Source organism: Ictidomys tridecemlineatus, chromosome 2, assembly GCF_052094955.1.
Source record: "Ictidomys tridecemlineatus isolate mIctTri1 chromosome 2, mIctTri1.hap1, whole genome shotgun sequence".
Lineage (NCBI taxonomy): Eukaryota > Metazoa > Chordata > Mammalia > Rodentia > Sciuridae > Ictidomys > Ictidomys tridecemlineatus.
The window spans coordinates 227,751,287-227,768,239 of NC_135478.1; positions in this window are offsets into that span (position 1 = coordinate 227,751,287).

The window sequence follows — 16,953 nt, forward strand, 5'->3', positions numbered from 1 at the left end:
CCCTTGCCTCATTTGAATAGCTTCCCTCAATAAAAGGGGTCAGCACATGCGGGTGCTCTCTCTCTCTCTGTCTCTCTCTCTGTCTCTCTGTCTCTCTCTCTCTTTCTACGGATCCTTAAGGTCAGAGGAGCCATCATAGGACCCCCAAAGAAAAAGGTACTTCTGTCTCTTGTGGGGTTATTTCATGCAGCCCAGTTAGCCCAGTTCCCCTGGAGTGACCCTGAGTTTTAGTCCCGAACAAAACCCGGCAACTGTCGACCCTGGGTGGGCGAAAGGTCTGAGTGCTTAAGCCGCAGGGACAAAGCCGCACACAAACACTTCCAGACGCATCCAGAATAAGGTTTGACAAGTGGCAGGGCTCTGTGGCCCAGGCAGGTCCATACATCAACCCTCCTCTCTTTAAGATACCTAATCTCACAGAGGTTCTGTTTGGCCTTGTGTGGGCCCATCTCTGTGGGCAGAGAGGCAGAGGACCCTCATGGACTCTGTCAATGAAATCCTTCAAGAGCTGCCCCCCGCAGACGGGGGTCCTCAGGACCAAGCAGGGAAGAGCCGTCGCAGCTGAAGCTCTGCGGGGTGGGTTGGTGCCAGCGCGCCCTGCAGCAGTTATGAGGTGGCTCCACCAGGCCTTGGCATCCCTCACCACTGTGACAAGGGCTTGCTGGGGACAGACTAACGGCCCGAACCTGCTGAGTCCTAGAGCTGGAGAGTGGCGAGAGGCAGGCCGCTCCAAATTGAACCTTCAGGAGCTCGGGCACCACCTGGCAGCCAGAAACCATCCCTCTGGGGCCCTGCCTGTCCTTCCACAGGAGCTCAGCAGTGTCCTTCTCCAACTGTGGACAGTGCTTTAGAGACCACCGGGTGCCTGCCCTGGATGACAAAATGCTCGATGCCCCATGCCTGCACCGCAGCCCACGGTGCTTCCTAATGGCACCTGACTGGGTTTGCTTCTTTCTCTTACTGTGTTCGTTCCTCTCCCATTATTACCCCCGTGGCTCCTAGGAGTGGGGCATTGACCAGGGGTCTCTTTGAGTAAATGACCAACTGAGAATTTATACCCCCAGGAGAGTTGCACATTCAGGAGTCATCAACCAAACAGTGTGTGCAGTTTAGGCTCCTCCTAGAGACGGTGCGTCAAGACAGGAGGAAAGAAAGGCTTGCATGCTAGAGACTTCAGCACCTGTACTTCTGAGGCAAGAACCAGTGGTGGCATCAGAAGGCAAGCCTGGGGCTGGGACCTGAAGACTAAGGGCCACCACGAGGGGCAGACCAGGCCAGCATGACTGAAACGGACCTGTCCTGGAGAATGTGGCTTTGTAAATGCCTATGTCTCCGCAGATCGGGGGTCCTGGCTGTAGGGCGCACAGATGGATGAGGGGAAGAGAGCCAGGACCGGAGCACAGTCCTTCTGGGCCTCTCTCTGCAGGGCCCACCTTCTGGACCGTGCAAGGCCTGGCTCCCAGTTGGCTCAGCTGCCTTCTCACCAGGTCACCAATCTCCCCACCTGGGTCTTGGCCATGTGCTTTCCTCTGTTGGAGTCCAGCAGGTGAAACTCGCCTCCCTGCTCCAATTTTCCGAGCATTAGAGAAGTTGTAATTCCGCTCAGCAGACACATAGGGCTGCGTGGAAACGGCTGCAGTCCACCTCTCCAAGTCCTGCTGTTTAAAAGTAAGGTGGGGGTGGCCCTGCAAGGGCCCCTCCAGGGGCTGCCCACCGCCTGCGCAGGTGTGTTCCCTGCGAGTGTCCCCAGCTTCTGAAGGGATCCCTTGGAATGTGCTTTAAAATACGGCTGGCAGTAGCGTTTCCTATTTGAACAGTCCTCCCTCCTGGATTCATTGCTCACATTGTTCAGATCAGAGAACACTCCACAATCCAATCTCAATAGGTTAATCACCAAATTATTTCAGTTTTACTTGTGACTGTATTGTTTTAAATCAAGTCACACTCTTTACCTGGTTGTGCCTTTACCAGATTCAGTCACTGAATCCAGAACCTAATCATTGAATTGGGAATTCAATTCTCTGATTTAATGTAAACAGAAATGTGTGTGGTCCCTGTGTGAGCGCCCTCCCTCCTTCTGAAGACGTTATCTTCCATGAAAAGTAATGCCTTTGAACATGAATTTCTGTTTCTTCTGAATTAAAATGTGGGATTTTGCTCACTGAGGCTGTGACTCCCAAGTGAAGGACCAAGCTGCCCACGGAAGCCTTTGCTCCCCACGTCCTTTGTTTTCATTGACTGACCCACACTCCCTGTACAAACCGGGGGCTGGGCTGGGACATGTCCACGCATGCGCATGTCACATTTGGATTGTACCCGCCCTCTACCCCCTGAGTTGCCTTCCTCTCCCCATTCGTCTGCCACCCTTCTCTGATAGCACCTCTTCCCCTGCTGGTTGTCTTCGTCTCCTCCCCCTCCTCCCCCTCCTCTCCCTCCTCCTCCTTCTCCTCCTCCTCTTCCTTCTCCTCCTCCTCCTCCTTCTCCTCCTCCTCCTCCTCCTGCTCCTCCTCCTCCTCCTTCTCCTCCTTCTCCTCCTTCTCCTCCTCCTTCTCCTTCTTTCCAGTTTTCACATAGGAGAGAAAACGTGCAATTCTCGTCTTTCTGGGTCTGGATGACTCCGTAGAACATGATGATCTTTAATTCCATCCATTTCCTGCAAGCGGCATGAGCTTGGTCTTTGCGAGCAAAACCTCCTTGTGTGTAGACACCACATTTTTTTCATGCAGACTCTCAGACATGTGGCGAGTGAACGTGGGGTGCTTCCTGCTCCTCCTCGTCACCCACTCGTTCGCTCACTCACCCCTGTGGATTGCAGACGTGCTCCCTACAAGCATGACGCTGGAGCTGTGTAGCAGTAAACGTGTGTGAAACAAGATCCTTGTCCTCCTGGGTAACGGGTGATTGTTTTGAAGGGTGCAGAAGAAGAAACTGTACCTAGAGAGGGAGGGAAGGAGGTGATGGCCTTTGGACTCCCTGAACCCACAGCTGACAGCCTCCTTTGGAGCCCCTAATCCTGTGCTCTAGTTCCCGCAGTCAGGCTGCAGCACCCTCTGGCAGAAGTGGGGCTAATGGGAGACCTTCCCATCAAATGCCATCCACAGGCAGGACGGTCCTCCATAGCTGCCCTTCTCCCTCCTGCTTCTGCACTTTGTGGTTTCTCACTTGGTCTGGACCTTCAAAATGCCTCACTACAAAAGGGAAAAGACCAAAGATGAGCCACTTGAGGAGACCCTGAAGCATGAAAAAGTAAGACTGTGGTAAACAGAACAACTGCTGGAAACAGACCTGTAGGGAGTTTATCACGGGAAAACGTGGAATCATTTATCAGTTTACAAAAACAAACCTGAACAAAACATGGCATGCGCTACTATCTCGAACTGATATTTAATTAGACAGCAAGAGTCAGCTTCTGTGAGTTCAAGTAAGACTGTGTTTTCAAAGTACTGAATAATTAGTGCAAGGGTTCCAAGGAGAGGCTGAGGGACCGTCCAGAATTCACAGCATAGAAGAGACACTGGGCAGACAGGCAGAGAGGTAAGGGGCAGAGTCTAATTCAGAAAGCCGGGTGTGAATCAATACAGGTTCTAAAAAGAGAGACCAAAGGGGATAGGAGAGCTAGTAACCCAACCGACAAGAACCATCCAGACCAAGCAAGACTTTCCGTTTAGAATGAGGCCTGACGAAGCATAAGGGTAAAGTACATGGAATGTGAGAACAAATGGCTCAAATGTCTCTTTCCAAACATGGGTTCAAGAGATGATAAAGGCTGACAAAAAGAGACTTAAAGCAATTTCAAGTGGGACCAGCTGGAGGAGCTTAAGACCAGTGGTGCCCTTGTGATGACTCAGACCAGAATTGGGCATAGGTGTGCGGAACCCTTCACTCTCCTAGTAGGACTGGGGTATCAAGAAATATCGAGAAAGCATGTTATTTAACCACAGGGAAAGAACCAGAATAAAGATTAAAGCTGCAAGTGGGTAAATATGGGACTGAGGGATGTTGTAAGTCTTAATTCTTTATGTGGTTTCTAGTATTTGTTCAAGTGCTACTTTGAAAAAAACTACGTGTTAAAATCTGTTTCTCAACTAAAGGAACTTCAGACATCTCCGCTGGGTAGGCAGACCTTTGTCCGTGGAATAACCAACAGAAAATTGCATGATCAATATGTGATTGTATACACGAGTCTAAATACCTGTGGAACATTCAATAATTGAATAAACATTGAATAAACACCTATAAAACATTCAATGTGCTGTGTGACTCACCTCTCCTGGGCTCAGTCCCTTTACAGAGACACTGAACTTTGCCTGCAATGACTTTCTCGTCCTAATTCACACTTTATTTATTTGTGTTTAATTAACCTAGCTAGGCCTTTCTATTGTCCTGCCAGTCCAGCGGCTATTTTGTCTCCTGAAGACGAAGTAGCCTAGCCTATCTTAACTCTGATCGTTATGTGGGTTTTTTAATTCAAATAACTTGTTTTTTCTCCTGTTTCCCTGTCTCATGGCCATTTCTTTTATTTTTTAAATTTTTTTTATTTGTTCTTTTTAGTTCTAAGTGATGGGAGAATGTATTTTGACAAGTCATATGCACATGGAGTATCCAGTGGCCAAGGCAGTTCAAGGGCAAAATGGAACTTGGGCTAGGTCTTGAGGGATCCCAGACATGACAACTAGTGGACCGGCCTGTGTGTGGATGAGCATCTGCTGCCCATGATGATGGGGTGGGGGAGGGATGAACTGGCAGGGACTGTTTCCTGGACGCTGGATGTGAGCATCGTCTGTGTCTCCTGATAACCACGAGGCAGGAGTTCACCACAACTGCGCCTGCTTGGGTGGGGAAGGCGAGTGGCCGGCCCTGCTCTCTGGTTTGTGCCCACTCTCTGCCTGATGGTGTCTATTCCCCACCTGAGAGACAATGATAATGCCCTTGCAGGCTGTGGTTACAGCCCAAGAATGTAGCCAAAGGCTTTGCCTATCAGACACGGAGTCCCAGGGGCCAGAGATGACGTAACAGCCTTGAGGTTTCATCGACTTTTAATGTCTGAATGGATCCATTAGGATTTATTTGTAAGCTTAAGTAGTCCATGTTGTCAAAACAGCTAAGTGATTCTTTCACTCAGTGGACCACATAACTATCTTTTAAAAATTACCAAGTATACATGACTTGATTAGCTGTTCCCAAGAGAAGAGAGACCATAACAGGATCTTGGAGAGAAAGTGGGGGATGGCATTTCACATTTATCACAAGAGGACATATGTTTAAGGAAAAGCTGAGCTGAGAGTCGATGCAAAATGATCCCATTTGTACGTGGAATCTAAAATAGTCAAACTCAAAGAAGCAGAGTGGTCGCCGAGGGTGGCCCTGCGGAGGCCATGCTGAGGGTCCCAACTTTTAGTTATATAAATGGGTGAATCCTCAAGATACGGCACACTGTCCCTGGCTGGCAGCACTGCCACGAATACTCAGAACCTTCCAAGACGGCAGAGCTTCTGTTACATCTTCTTGTCAATAGTAAGGGGAGTTTCAGGAAACTTTGGGAGTGATGGATATGATTATGGCCTTGATGCTGATGTTAGCTTCATGGATTCATCCTCAACTCATCGAGATATAGACACTAAGTACGTGCAGCTTCTTGAATGTCAATCATCAAACTTCATGGTTAGAAAAACTGTTGTGAGAATGACTGCAGATTTTTATTAAAACAGTATTCTGATACATAGGAGATTTTTAACAGACCTTTTATTATCTATTATCTAGACAGATAGCATACATTATCCGCGCCACTGAAAGAACATAGGTTTTTTCTAATACATCACTTACTTTCTATGGGTATTTAGATTGGCTCTTCAGACTGGAATTCACATGTCAGCCAAACCGTAATTGTCAGAAGTTATTACAATGTAATATACTTTTTAATGAGAGCCTGGCATTTAGAAATTCTGAGCTCATGTCGTCATTGTTGTAAGAATTATGAATCATCCTCGTGACTGTCACATCTCAGAGCATGTGTGCATCCACTCCAATGCTGCTTTCTGTCGGATCCTAATTTCAGCAAGGGAAAGGGACTGCTAAGTTATTTGATTAAGCTTCATAAGGAAACTGGTTTAAAACCTGAGCAACATGATAATTGGGGCCTTAAATTATTAAGTAACTAATGGCGTGGACTGCACATTTCACAAGATGATTTTAAGTAAGCTAATTTTAGTATATGAAAATTAATTGTATAGAAAATTAGCAGTAACACTGTAGGAAGCTTGTCACTGTATATAAATATTTGTTGCAGAAGGAGAGCAAGCAACCTGAAAGGGCCCCGGCCAGGCCGGAGCAGGGTCTCTAGGCTCTGGAGAGGGGCTCCGTGGACCTGAAATCTCTGGGAAGGGTCCTGCCAGCTGGTGTCCTGCAGGGGGCCAGGAGGCGGGCGGTGGAGAAACTGCACTCAAAGCTTTCTACTGAAGCCGCCGCTCCTGTCGCTCCTGTCGGGAGAAGGAACAGGTACGTGACCCTCGCTCAAGCAGGAAGCAGGTGACAGGCAGCCGGGAAGCCGATGGGAAGTGTGGGGTGTCCTCCTTCTCCTCCCCCCTGTCTCCGCACAGACCCCTCTTGGCAAAGCTGGCCAAGAGGAAACCTGGTTTCCAGAGCCCTCACCCCCTGGAAAGCAGGGAGGTGCACAGGTGGGGAAGTGGATGGAAGCACTCCCGGGCGCAGTGTGGGGACGGCGAGTTTCCCAGGAGCCACCAGAGACAAGGCGCTTTGCCCAGGAGCCTGCAGTGCACCAGGGACCTCAGCTGGCCAGCTCTTCCCCAGAAACTGCCCCTGGCCCAAGGAAGATGCCCTCCAAGTTCACCCCACCAGCTGGAGGCAAAGGCTCAGAGGCTGGGCCCACCCTTGTCCTAACTCAGGGACATCTGGAGGCCCAGCCCAGCTCAGAGGTCCCCAGAGGACCTGCCAGGTCTCTGTGACAACCCTGGTCTCCACAGTGCCCGGTTTCCTGGGCAGGGGTAGTCCTGTGAGGGTTCCCTAGTCCAGCTCTGCACACCCGCCCTGCCCACCACACCGGCAGTCTCACGGCCGCCCACCGTCTGTGCTGGTACAACATCTTCTGTTATATCCTCTAATTGTCAGTAGGTTATTTTGCCAGAGGATGAGAGCCGTCTGTATTCTTCCAATATTCACCAGAATGTTCTCCAAGAAAAGACAAACAGAAGTGCTGTTGTCAGGGATCTATCTCGAATCATTGGCTAAAGTTGTGCAAGAGCTTTCACCACTAATGAAGCTGTCTGGGGAATATTAGTTAAGTAAGCAAACTTTTTGAACTATAAACTAAATACAAAAAAAATAGGGCAATTCTTAGGGGGACATTCTGGTGAATGAATTTCACAAAGTGAAAACATCCATTTAAACAGCACCCAAATTGAAACAAAGAACATTATCACACATGCAAATAATTTTTATATCGATCTTATGGTAGCCAACTTGCCCCCAATTTTTTGATCATCTACAAAGTTTGTCTAAAGATTCTTTGGGCTTTTAAATGAAGACAATTGTAATTATATGACAGCTTCTTCTTTTCCAGGTCTTATCATTTAATTATTCTCCAGTCTTATATTACTACCCAGGATCTCCTTTTACTATTGAATAAAAGCAATGCTGGAAGTATTTGGGGATGAGGTCAGGAACAAAGCCAGTTCTTTCCACTAATATCTCACCATTAAGGATGAGTTCTGAGGTGGCGTTTTGGAAGGTGTTATTTGTAATTAGTGTTGTTCTCTTTGATTCCTCTTAGGCTAAGATTTTTGAGATTATGATTGGGTGCCAAGGATTTAGCACTTTGGCATTCATGGCAACAATCCACCATGACCAAGTGGCTTTTCCTTCCAAATTAATATAGTTCATCTCCTTTAATTTGTTAATTAAATTCATATTTGTTAATTGAAATCAAAGGAGATAAACTATATATTTTTTTTGTAATGCATCACTGGGTATCACTCTGCAAGAGAAATGGGAAGCATTTAAGATCATGAAAAGGGTTGACCTCATGTTTCCTTTCTCAAACTTTATTTGGTTTTAGTTTCAGAGTTTCAGTGACCTCATGGGACAGAAATACTCCATCTAGACAGGCACAGGGGTGCACGCCTGTAATCCCAGTGGCTCAGAGGCTGAGGCAGGAGGATCAGGAGTTCAAAGCCAGCCTCAGTAAAAGCAAGGAACTAAAAAACTCAGTGAGACCCTGTCTCTAAATAAATTCAAAATAGGCCTGGGGATGTGGCTCAGAGGTCAAGTGCCCCGAGTTCAATCCCTGGTTTCCTCCCACACAGAAAAAGAAATACTCTTGTCTATTCTCTGGTAGAGTATAATTAGGGTCAGGATGATGTACTGCCACAAGGTGGAAGGAGGTGCTGATAAAGACCTGTGTGCCTTGTTGGGGGAATGCATCCATCCATACTCCACCTCTCACTCGATAAAGCACTGTTGAGTGTGCCCCTGAGTATTAGTACATTATGTTTGGCTTTGTTGATATTTTCAATTGTATCTTTTAGTTCTATCTTATTATTTTCTTTCCTTTTCTGTATATAATTATATTTACTTAAAAAATTTCTCAGGTTGATTGACCAGCTCTTACACTTTGGATCTTTCTTTTCACATACGCATTAAAGCTAAGTATTTCTAAATGCAGCATAAACTGTAGCCCACATATCTTAAGATACATATTTTAATCAGCTTGCAACACTTAGTCTCTAGATGCCTAGACCAGTGAGGCTTTGTGGAACAATATTTTGGAGAAGGATCAACAACGTTCTGCTGCTGGGCATGGTGGTGCACACCTGTAGTTCCAGGGAGGAGGCTGAAGCAGGAGGATTAAAAGTTCGAGGCCAACTTCAGCAACTTAGAGAAGCTCTATGCAATTTAGCAAGACTGTGTCTCAAAATTAAAATAAACAGAGCTGTAGCTGTGGCTCAGTGGTAATACTCCCCTGGGTTTAAATTCCTAGTACCCAAATAAAGCAAAACAAAATAATAGTCTGCTAACTCTGTGCTTATGACATGTTCTGCTATCATTTTTAAAAGTCACTTAATTTTTAAAACATTAAAATAGTCCTTACTTTTCATCATGTAGTTTTCTTCTAACTATTTTTTATCCTAGAAAAGAAGAAACTGTGTCAGTGACTTGTCCCTCTGACAACTCTTAATTTTTTTATTTCACAATTTCAGTCCCAAATCCAGAATAATAAAACTATGGAGGTTTTTTATGTCCAAAACTATCTTTGGGTTTGCTGAAACATTCAAGCACTATCTCAAAAATTTGTGTCTTTATCTCATAACAGAAGGATAATTAAAACAATTAGAGTAGACATGAATTCAAATTTTGATTAACTATTGAAAGAACTCTTTTTGAAAAATTTCCCCAAATGTAATATAAAATGAGGAAAAATTGACGAATTAAGAGGAAAGTTCCGTCTCTTTTGTTTTAACTCAAAGAAATAAAACATATTACTGCGATTATGTTCCAAAATTGTATTCTTTTGAAGTTGGGAGACAGACTCGAGGACAAGGGTTAGTTAATATTGTTTCAAAGGCTGATACAATGACGGATTGGTTTTTTCAAGGTTTCCAAAATCAGATGCAATCCGAGACGAATGCAGCTGCTTCCTGGGTCCTTTGGTGTCCTCTCTGCCCGTGGTGGCCTCTTGCCCTCTTGGCCTAGGTCAGCCGCACTCTACCTGGGAGGAGGACCCGCTCCCTCCTGGGACATGCTCATCACGGTCACGTGTTCCCCAGGATCCTCGGTCCTGGTGAGGACATTCCACCCCAATTTCAAGCCTGTCTCACTGTGAACGCAGTGCTGCGGTCTGTAAGTGGGGCAAAGGTGAGAAAGATGAGAGCCGGCTCCTCCAAGGCCTTTCCACAGCCACGGGGGCTCTACTCAGCTGCCGCCCGTCCCCAGGTGGGACGGTCTTTCCTGGAGGGGCAACTGCTGTGGCGACAGAGAGGCCGTTTCCTGGAGTCCATATGCTCTCACTCTGGGTGTTCCGCTGTAGCTCTCTAATGACAGGGGAAGTACTGTCACAGGAATCGTCCCCAGGGACTCTGTAATGTCCACCGTTAACTCAAGAGCCACACTGTTCATTGCAGCCAGCGTCGACTCCTCTCTGGGAAAACTGAAATAGTCCATGAGTGACACCCTCTGGTCTGTGGCCTGAAGAACCCCAACTCACCCGGCCTCAGGGTCCCCTGGCCACGTGTCTGTCCTCTTGGGGGATGCAGAGAAGCATCTTCCCACGGCACCTTCAGGTTCTGAGCAGCTGAATCATTGAGCCCCTGGTATCATGGTCAGCAGACCCATCACGTCTCCCCTGGAGCTGCCCCAGGCCCCGCGGCATGGTCTGTCGTGGTGGACTCCGTACATTGTGAAGACTGGAGAAATCCTGCTCTGAGCCAGGTTGGGAAGGATCTCATCGCACCACGGATGATGAAGCTCCAGGCAGTTGGCCTTGGCCTCCAGCCACAGCCCGGGGAGGAAGGCCGCTCATCGTCTCACCTGGTTGCTGCTCTGCTTTTCCTTCTCACGAGCCAAGCGCCACACTCAGCCCAACACTCAACAGAACATTGAAAATCATCAAACCTGCCACTGTGGACCTCCTTCCTTCCAGATAATCCCTGCAGGCCTTGTCCCGTGGTGAGTGACTTAAAAGGACTGCGATCAGCTCCTTATGTCACTCTCCTCTTCAACTCCTAGCCTGTGGCATCCATGCAAGCAATTTGGGGATATTAATTTTCTGATTATTAAAACACTACCTATATGGGTTGAATCATGTCCCCCCAAAGATTCGTTGAGGTCCGAGTCCCAAGTACCTTATAATGTGCCTTTATTTGGAAATAGTGGTTTTGGACATAAGCAGTGAAGAGGTGGTCTCTGGAATGGGGCGTGCACCTGACCCAGTGTGGCTGGTGTCCTTATACGGAGACACTCAGAAGAACACCAGGCGGCAACAGAGGTGGGACCTGAGGGGTGCAGTGGAAGCCGAGGATCACAGAGGACGGCGGGACCTGGCCAGCAGCTGGGAGGGGGAAGGTTTTTCTTCCCTTTTTTCAATTGATTCTTTTTAGTCATACATAATGTTAGGATTCACTTTGACATGATTATAAAAGCATGGAACACAATTTACTCTACTTCAGCCCCCAGTACTTCCCCTTCCCTCTCCTCCTCCTCTCCCTGTTCTCTGAACACATCTGAATTTTAGTGAAACTGAGCCAACCAATCGGTTTACTTTCTAGCCGTAACCGGAGCAGCTACTGAGCACGGGGTACCCACAGCCATCATCGGTACCGAGGTCCAGCTCTGCTGAAACTCAGTGCCTGTCCTCAGAGACGGACAGTGACCTTGAGACTGTCGGCACAGGCTCTTCCCCCTGCACAGGAGCTCCCTGGGGCTGAGCTGACACTGAAGCTGGGGCCCAGGGCCAGGATTCACTGCTGGGCTGGGAAGGAGGGAAGACGTGTATATGGTTGAGTCTTGCATCTCTGAATGGGGGGCAGGTGGCTGGTGCTGTTCTAGGCTGTAAGGAAGTTGCCTTCCTTCCCCGTCTCGTGTAACTGGCAGCGGAAGAGTTGGGGCCCAGTGGGGCTGGGAGGAACTTTTAAGTCATGATGTGAAGGCAAGATCCTCTGTCTGCACTTCTGCCTGGCCCTGAAGAAGGCCCCCGAGCTGCCTGCCCCAGGTCACCCAGAATCCTGGTGTGCTCCTCTGGTTAGCAAAAAAAAAGTGAGATTGAGTCCAGTTTCTACGCAGCATCCCTAGCAGATAGTTAATTGTTCCAGAAATGGAGGCTTAGACCTCCTCATAACAGAGCTTTCAGGTCTGGGAGGAACCGTCCGTGGCCACTGCGCTCATGTCTGACTCATCTCAGTGCCACTGCCACTCACAAAGGGAACAAATGCTGAGGCTCGGGGACTCCAGCTCAGCTCTCAACCATCAGTGCGGGCATGGAACCTGCCACCTCACCGTCAGGAAGATAAAAACGCCCTCCGACAGGTCACCCAAGAACAAGAAAACTCCAGCAATGAAGAGAAGAATGGCAACACTCATCAGGCACCTAACGTGTGCTGGTGGCCAAATCCAGGCTGTCGACGTAACCTTCAGAACAAAATTTTATAATAGGAAACGCTGGGCCCTACAACTACTCAAGGCTTCAAGCCTCATCCTGTCTTTTCTAAAATCCTTAAGTTCCCCAGAGCACCACAGAATCAACACGTCGAGTGGAGCTTCCGGGGTGGGAGAGCTGGGCGGTGTCCAGTGGCTTTGGAGAAGCCATTTCCGTTATTCATCCTTGCTGGGCTGGGCCAGAGCTCAGCCTCTAGGACGGAAGCAGGCCCCAGCCTTCCTGGAACTGGAAAAGTCACCCTAAAAATTAGAGTCCGTCCTAAGACTTGACTCTTAGAAACGTAGCAGAAACAGAAGGGCACGCCATCTCACACGCACCCCTAGGACGCCTCACTTGGTTCCAGGACTGGAATAATTTTTTTAGATTATTTCATTTATATGTCACGTAGACCTGAGCCTTTGCTGACAAAATGCAGTTCCAGTGTGGAGTGGATTGCAAAGTGGCTGCAGTCATTCACTTCCTGCACCCGTGCCCTGTGCACTATGATTCCGTATTATTTCATCTGCATGCGCATTGAGTTTTCCCCTCCCCTGAGTCCCAGATGGCCTGGTGACTTAGTTTGCCTAGGACAGGGGAGGACAGTGAACTGGTGCTGAGCCTCCTGTCGGGGAGCCTCCGATACTTGTGCTCTCTTTCTTGGTCCCTCAGTGGCCCTTAACTCTTCCCTAGAAGTGCCATCTCCTAGCAAGCAAAGTTGGCCAGAGCCACGCAGCGAAGGCCAGGTGAGACCAGAAGAGCTGCCGGCTAAGCTTAACCCGCACTCAGGCCCCTGGAAAGGAAGCTAAAGAGACGGCTGGGTTTGAGGAAGGTTTGAGGTGGACTTCCAGGCAGCAAGAGCTGACTGAGACACACTTCAGGCTAATTGCTGAGTCGTCTTCTGTCCCCCCAACAGCCCCCACCAGAGCCGAGCGTACTGCTTCGGGATATTTAGACAAGGGTAAGAGAAGGTGAGGAGCAAATGATTCAAAAAAGGCCAACACCCGATAAATAATGAATCAGGAGGACGGCAGATAATTATGTGATAAACTGCATGTCCTGCGGAGCCCAGAGAAGGCAGAGGTAAGTAAATAGAATAAATCGGCTTATTTTTTTTACCTAGAAGTTTTTCAATTTCTGCTCACATTGATCATGCCAGCAGCTTGCTTTTCCTTTGGGGAAAACCTGGTCAATAATTACATGATGAGTAATGACTGGCTCCGTGGTATCCAGCGGCCTGTGATATCCACCCGGCTTCATTTGCCTAGATCTGGCAAGAACAGATATGCTCTAAGTACCTAGTTAATCAATATTAATGTCGGGGAATTTTAATCCCTTATTTATTTCACACCATCTGCATAAGACCTTCTCAGGTAAAACTAATAAAAGCTTCATAGGATTTGCAGTTCGAGAAAATCCACGCATAGAAATGCTCTGAAAACAGAATAGAGACTAACCAGAGGAGGAACATAGACTCCCTTTTGTAGAAAAATCTCAAAAGAATTTCCATAAAAAGGGATGAAGGCAGCCAGAGCTCGGGATGCCATGGGGCTCAGGGTGCATCCCTGAGAGTAATGCCTGCTCTGAGAGAGGCCCCCTCCCCCCCAGCAGTGTGTGGCAAAGACCTGCTGCTGCCCCACCCCCAGCAGATGCTCCATTCCAGGGGCCGTGAATAGAAAGATCATCCAAGTCGACGAACCAGGAACCGTTAGACCACCTGCCCGTCTCAGGGGGATTTTACTCCAGAATAAACTCACAAAGAAAGCAGGAGGCCCCGGCCCAGAGGTTGTGTGTGTTCTGGGCTCTGACGTGGCCACCGTCCTCGGCAGCCCTGGGACGACACCCCCTGCTTCTACGAGTTTCTGGAAGTGCAGCGTATTCAGAGGGAGGGTCTCAGACGCACAACCAGCGGGAACATTATTTTAACAACTGTTTTGGTTAAAATGCACCTCTTAACCATCACTGACACCTGTTTATTCTATGGCAAAGACAGTTTTCCAAATCATGGGGGAAAGATGTACTATTAATAAGTAGCCTTAAAAATGGCTAGCCATTGCCAAAGAAAAATAAATATCTCATTTCACAAATAAAAATTAAGTATTAAATGATCAAATATCAAACTGTAAAGAAATGTAACCATACAGTACAAACATGGATGATCTGTTCATCAGCTTGGTCACATAACTGAGCCTGAGTTATGTAGTCCAGCTCCTTCTCGTAACAAAATGTCAGAAACATTTTTAAAAAGATTAATAACTCAGAACATAAAAATTTAAATTTCTGTGCAGAAAACTGCAATGAATAAGATTCAAATATGAAAATTTATATTTTACATTTTCTAATACATTGAATACAGTAATATGTCTCATAGAAATAGATTACGGAACAAAAGATGAAGTCACAATATGGAAAACAGGCAAGAAAAAAAACGCCAAAAGAGTAATTCATCAAAGAATCACAAGTGGAGAAGGAACACATCGAATTTATTTCTTTTTTAGTTTTTTTGTATGGGGGATTGAACCCAGAGGCATTTAACCACTGAGCCATATCCCATCCCTTTTATATTTTATTTAGAGACAGGATCTCACTGAGTTGCTTAGGGCCTCACTGTTGCTAAGGCTGGCCTTAAGCTTACCATCCTCCTGCCTCAGCCTCCTGAGCCAAGGGAATTATAGGTACGCATGTGTGGCTCATATTTCTTTTAATACTGGAAAAACTGAAAATCACAACAATAATACTTTGTCTGTCAGATTGGCAAATATTTCAACGTGACTAAATCCAGACTTGAAAAGGGTATAGGGAATTAGCACATATCCATGCTGGTTTGTGGTCTTTCTAGTCATTCAGCAGCTAGGAGCACTCTGCCTGACGGTGGTTTGCAGGACACATATGCACAGGTGCACGTCGCACACACCCACTCGTGCCCCAGCCACTCTTAGATCTCTCCTGGACAGCGAGGTCCACGAGGAGAGAAAGGAAACACACGTCTGACTGCCCTGCAGCTGGCCAGAAGCCCCCTGTCCAGAGGTTCAGTGCCTCACATCTGGCTCCTTCCTGCCCCCGCCCCGTCCAGGTTGTCCCGTGGGTCTGGAAAGGATGCGCATTCTCACGCTGCTCTGTGTCCGCCAGCCCTCTCCCTCAGCCAAAAGCTGAGTGTGCAGAAAAAAGAAGGGTGTGGGCAGCCCTGAGGTGACCCTGCGCCGGGGTCCCAAAACGTGAGCTGCGGCTCTTGTTTCACGGAGAGATTTGGGCCGTTTTCCTTTTATGATCCATAGGATGGCTCTTCTATTTTATTTTTATATCGACATCATTATCTTGATTTCCTGGATCTACTATGGCGAGGTGCCACGGCGTGGATGGTGCAAAACAGAGGAAGTTCACTCTCAGTCTCGGAGGTTGGGAGTCTGAATTCCGGGAGCCAGCAAGGCCTTCCTCTGAGGGGGCGCAGAACTCCTCCCCCACGGGGCAAAGACCTTCCTCCAGGAGAAGCCACTGTCACCCAAATCGTGCACACACCTGGGGAAACATGTCCCTGAATCCCCAGGGGCCCTGTAGAAGCCCTGTCCTCCGAGACTCTAGGAGCCCCGTGAGACCACCTCTCCTGCTCCCCCTGGGGATGAGGCCTGCAGCCGCTGGTGCCGCTGACCCTGCTCTGCTCCTAAAGGCATAGAATCCTCTCATCTCTAGGAGGGCCAAGGCCTTTCATTACAGCAGACAGAAGCTGGCGCTTAGCTATGCTCTGACTGAAGTTACGTCTGGTCATTACACGCCAACGGTGGTGACCCCTGCCCAGCACAGGGACATCTCACCCCCACCCAGTGTTTTATCCACAGGAGACACTAAAGGCAGTAGAATCCTCTCATCGGCTACGAGGGCCATGAGGTCCCTAGGTGATGTTCGGTGCCAGGTCAGTGGGTGCTGTCTCCCTGGGCATTGACATTTAGATCTGTGCTCAGAAACCTGGGGATGTGCCAGGCCCCTGGGAAGATGTCTTTACAGAACAAGGAATAAGAACCACGTTTCCAAGGAGACTGTCACAGGAAGGGACACAGTGTTGTTCAGGTAGCATAAACTTATCACCTGCCGAGCCATTTCCTGGTGACCCTCCTCCCTGAGCTTACCCTCCCCAAACAGGCTTAGTCAGTGGGAAGTGCTACTGTTATGACCAGCAGTGTGCAGGATTCCCAGCACTCCTGGAAGGACTGGCAACTCTTCCCTTCTGAACAGGTGGTCTGAGTGGACCCCTTAGAGGTGATATCCACAGAAGAATGGAGGAAGCTGCCTGAACCAGTGAGGTTGAGCCTTGAGCCACAGTGACCTGTCCAGACACAGGTGTAACCAGGACTGACGTTCTGGCATCCACGTCTTCTGCTTCCACGTTAGACCTCTCCAGCAGCTCTTCCCTTAGCACCTTCTCCCCTTAAACCCTGCAGCGGGGCCTTGCTTCCTGGGTCTCCAGGATGGAGCCTTCTTGACTCTCAGGTCCTCCAGCCCAGCACCCTGGTCAGTCTGCTTCACGGTCCACCCTCGGCCTCACCCGGCTGCTTCCCCAGGGCTCCCAGGCACCCACTCCCTTCCTCTTCCAGGGCTGCTCGGCTCAGGACTCCACTCCAGCGCCACCTCTCCATGAAGCTCTCCCTTCTCCACTCCCTCTTCCACCTCTCCAAAGCCTTTCATTACAGCAGACAGAAGCTGGCGTTTATTATGCTCTGACTGAAGTATAGTTATTACATGCTAACCATGGTGACCCATGCCCAGCACAGGGACATCTCACCCTCCCACCCCGAGTGTTTTATCCACAGGAGACACTTCAT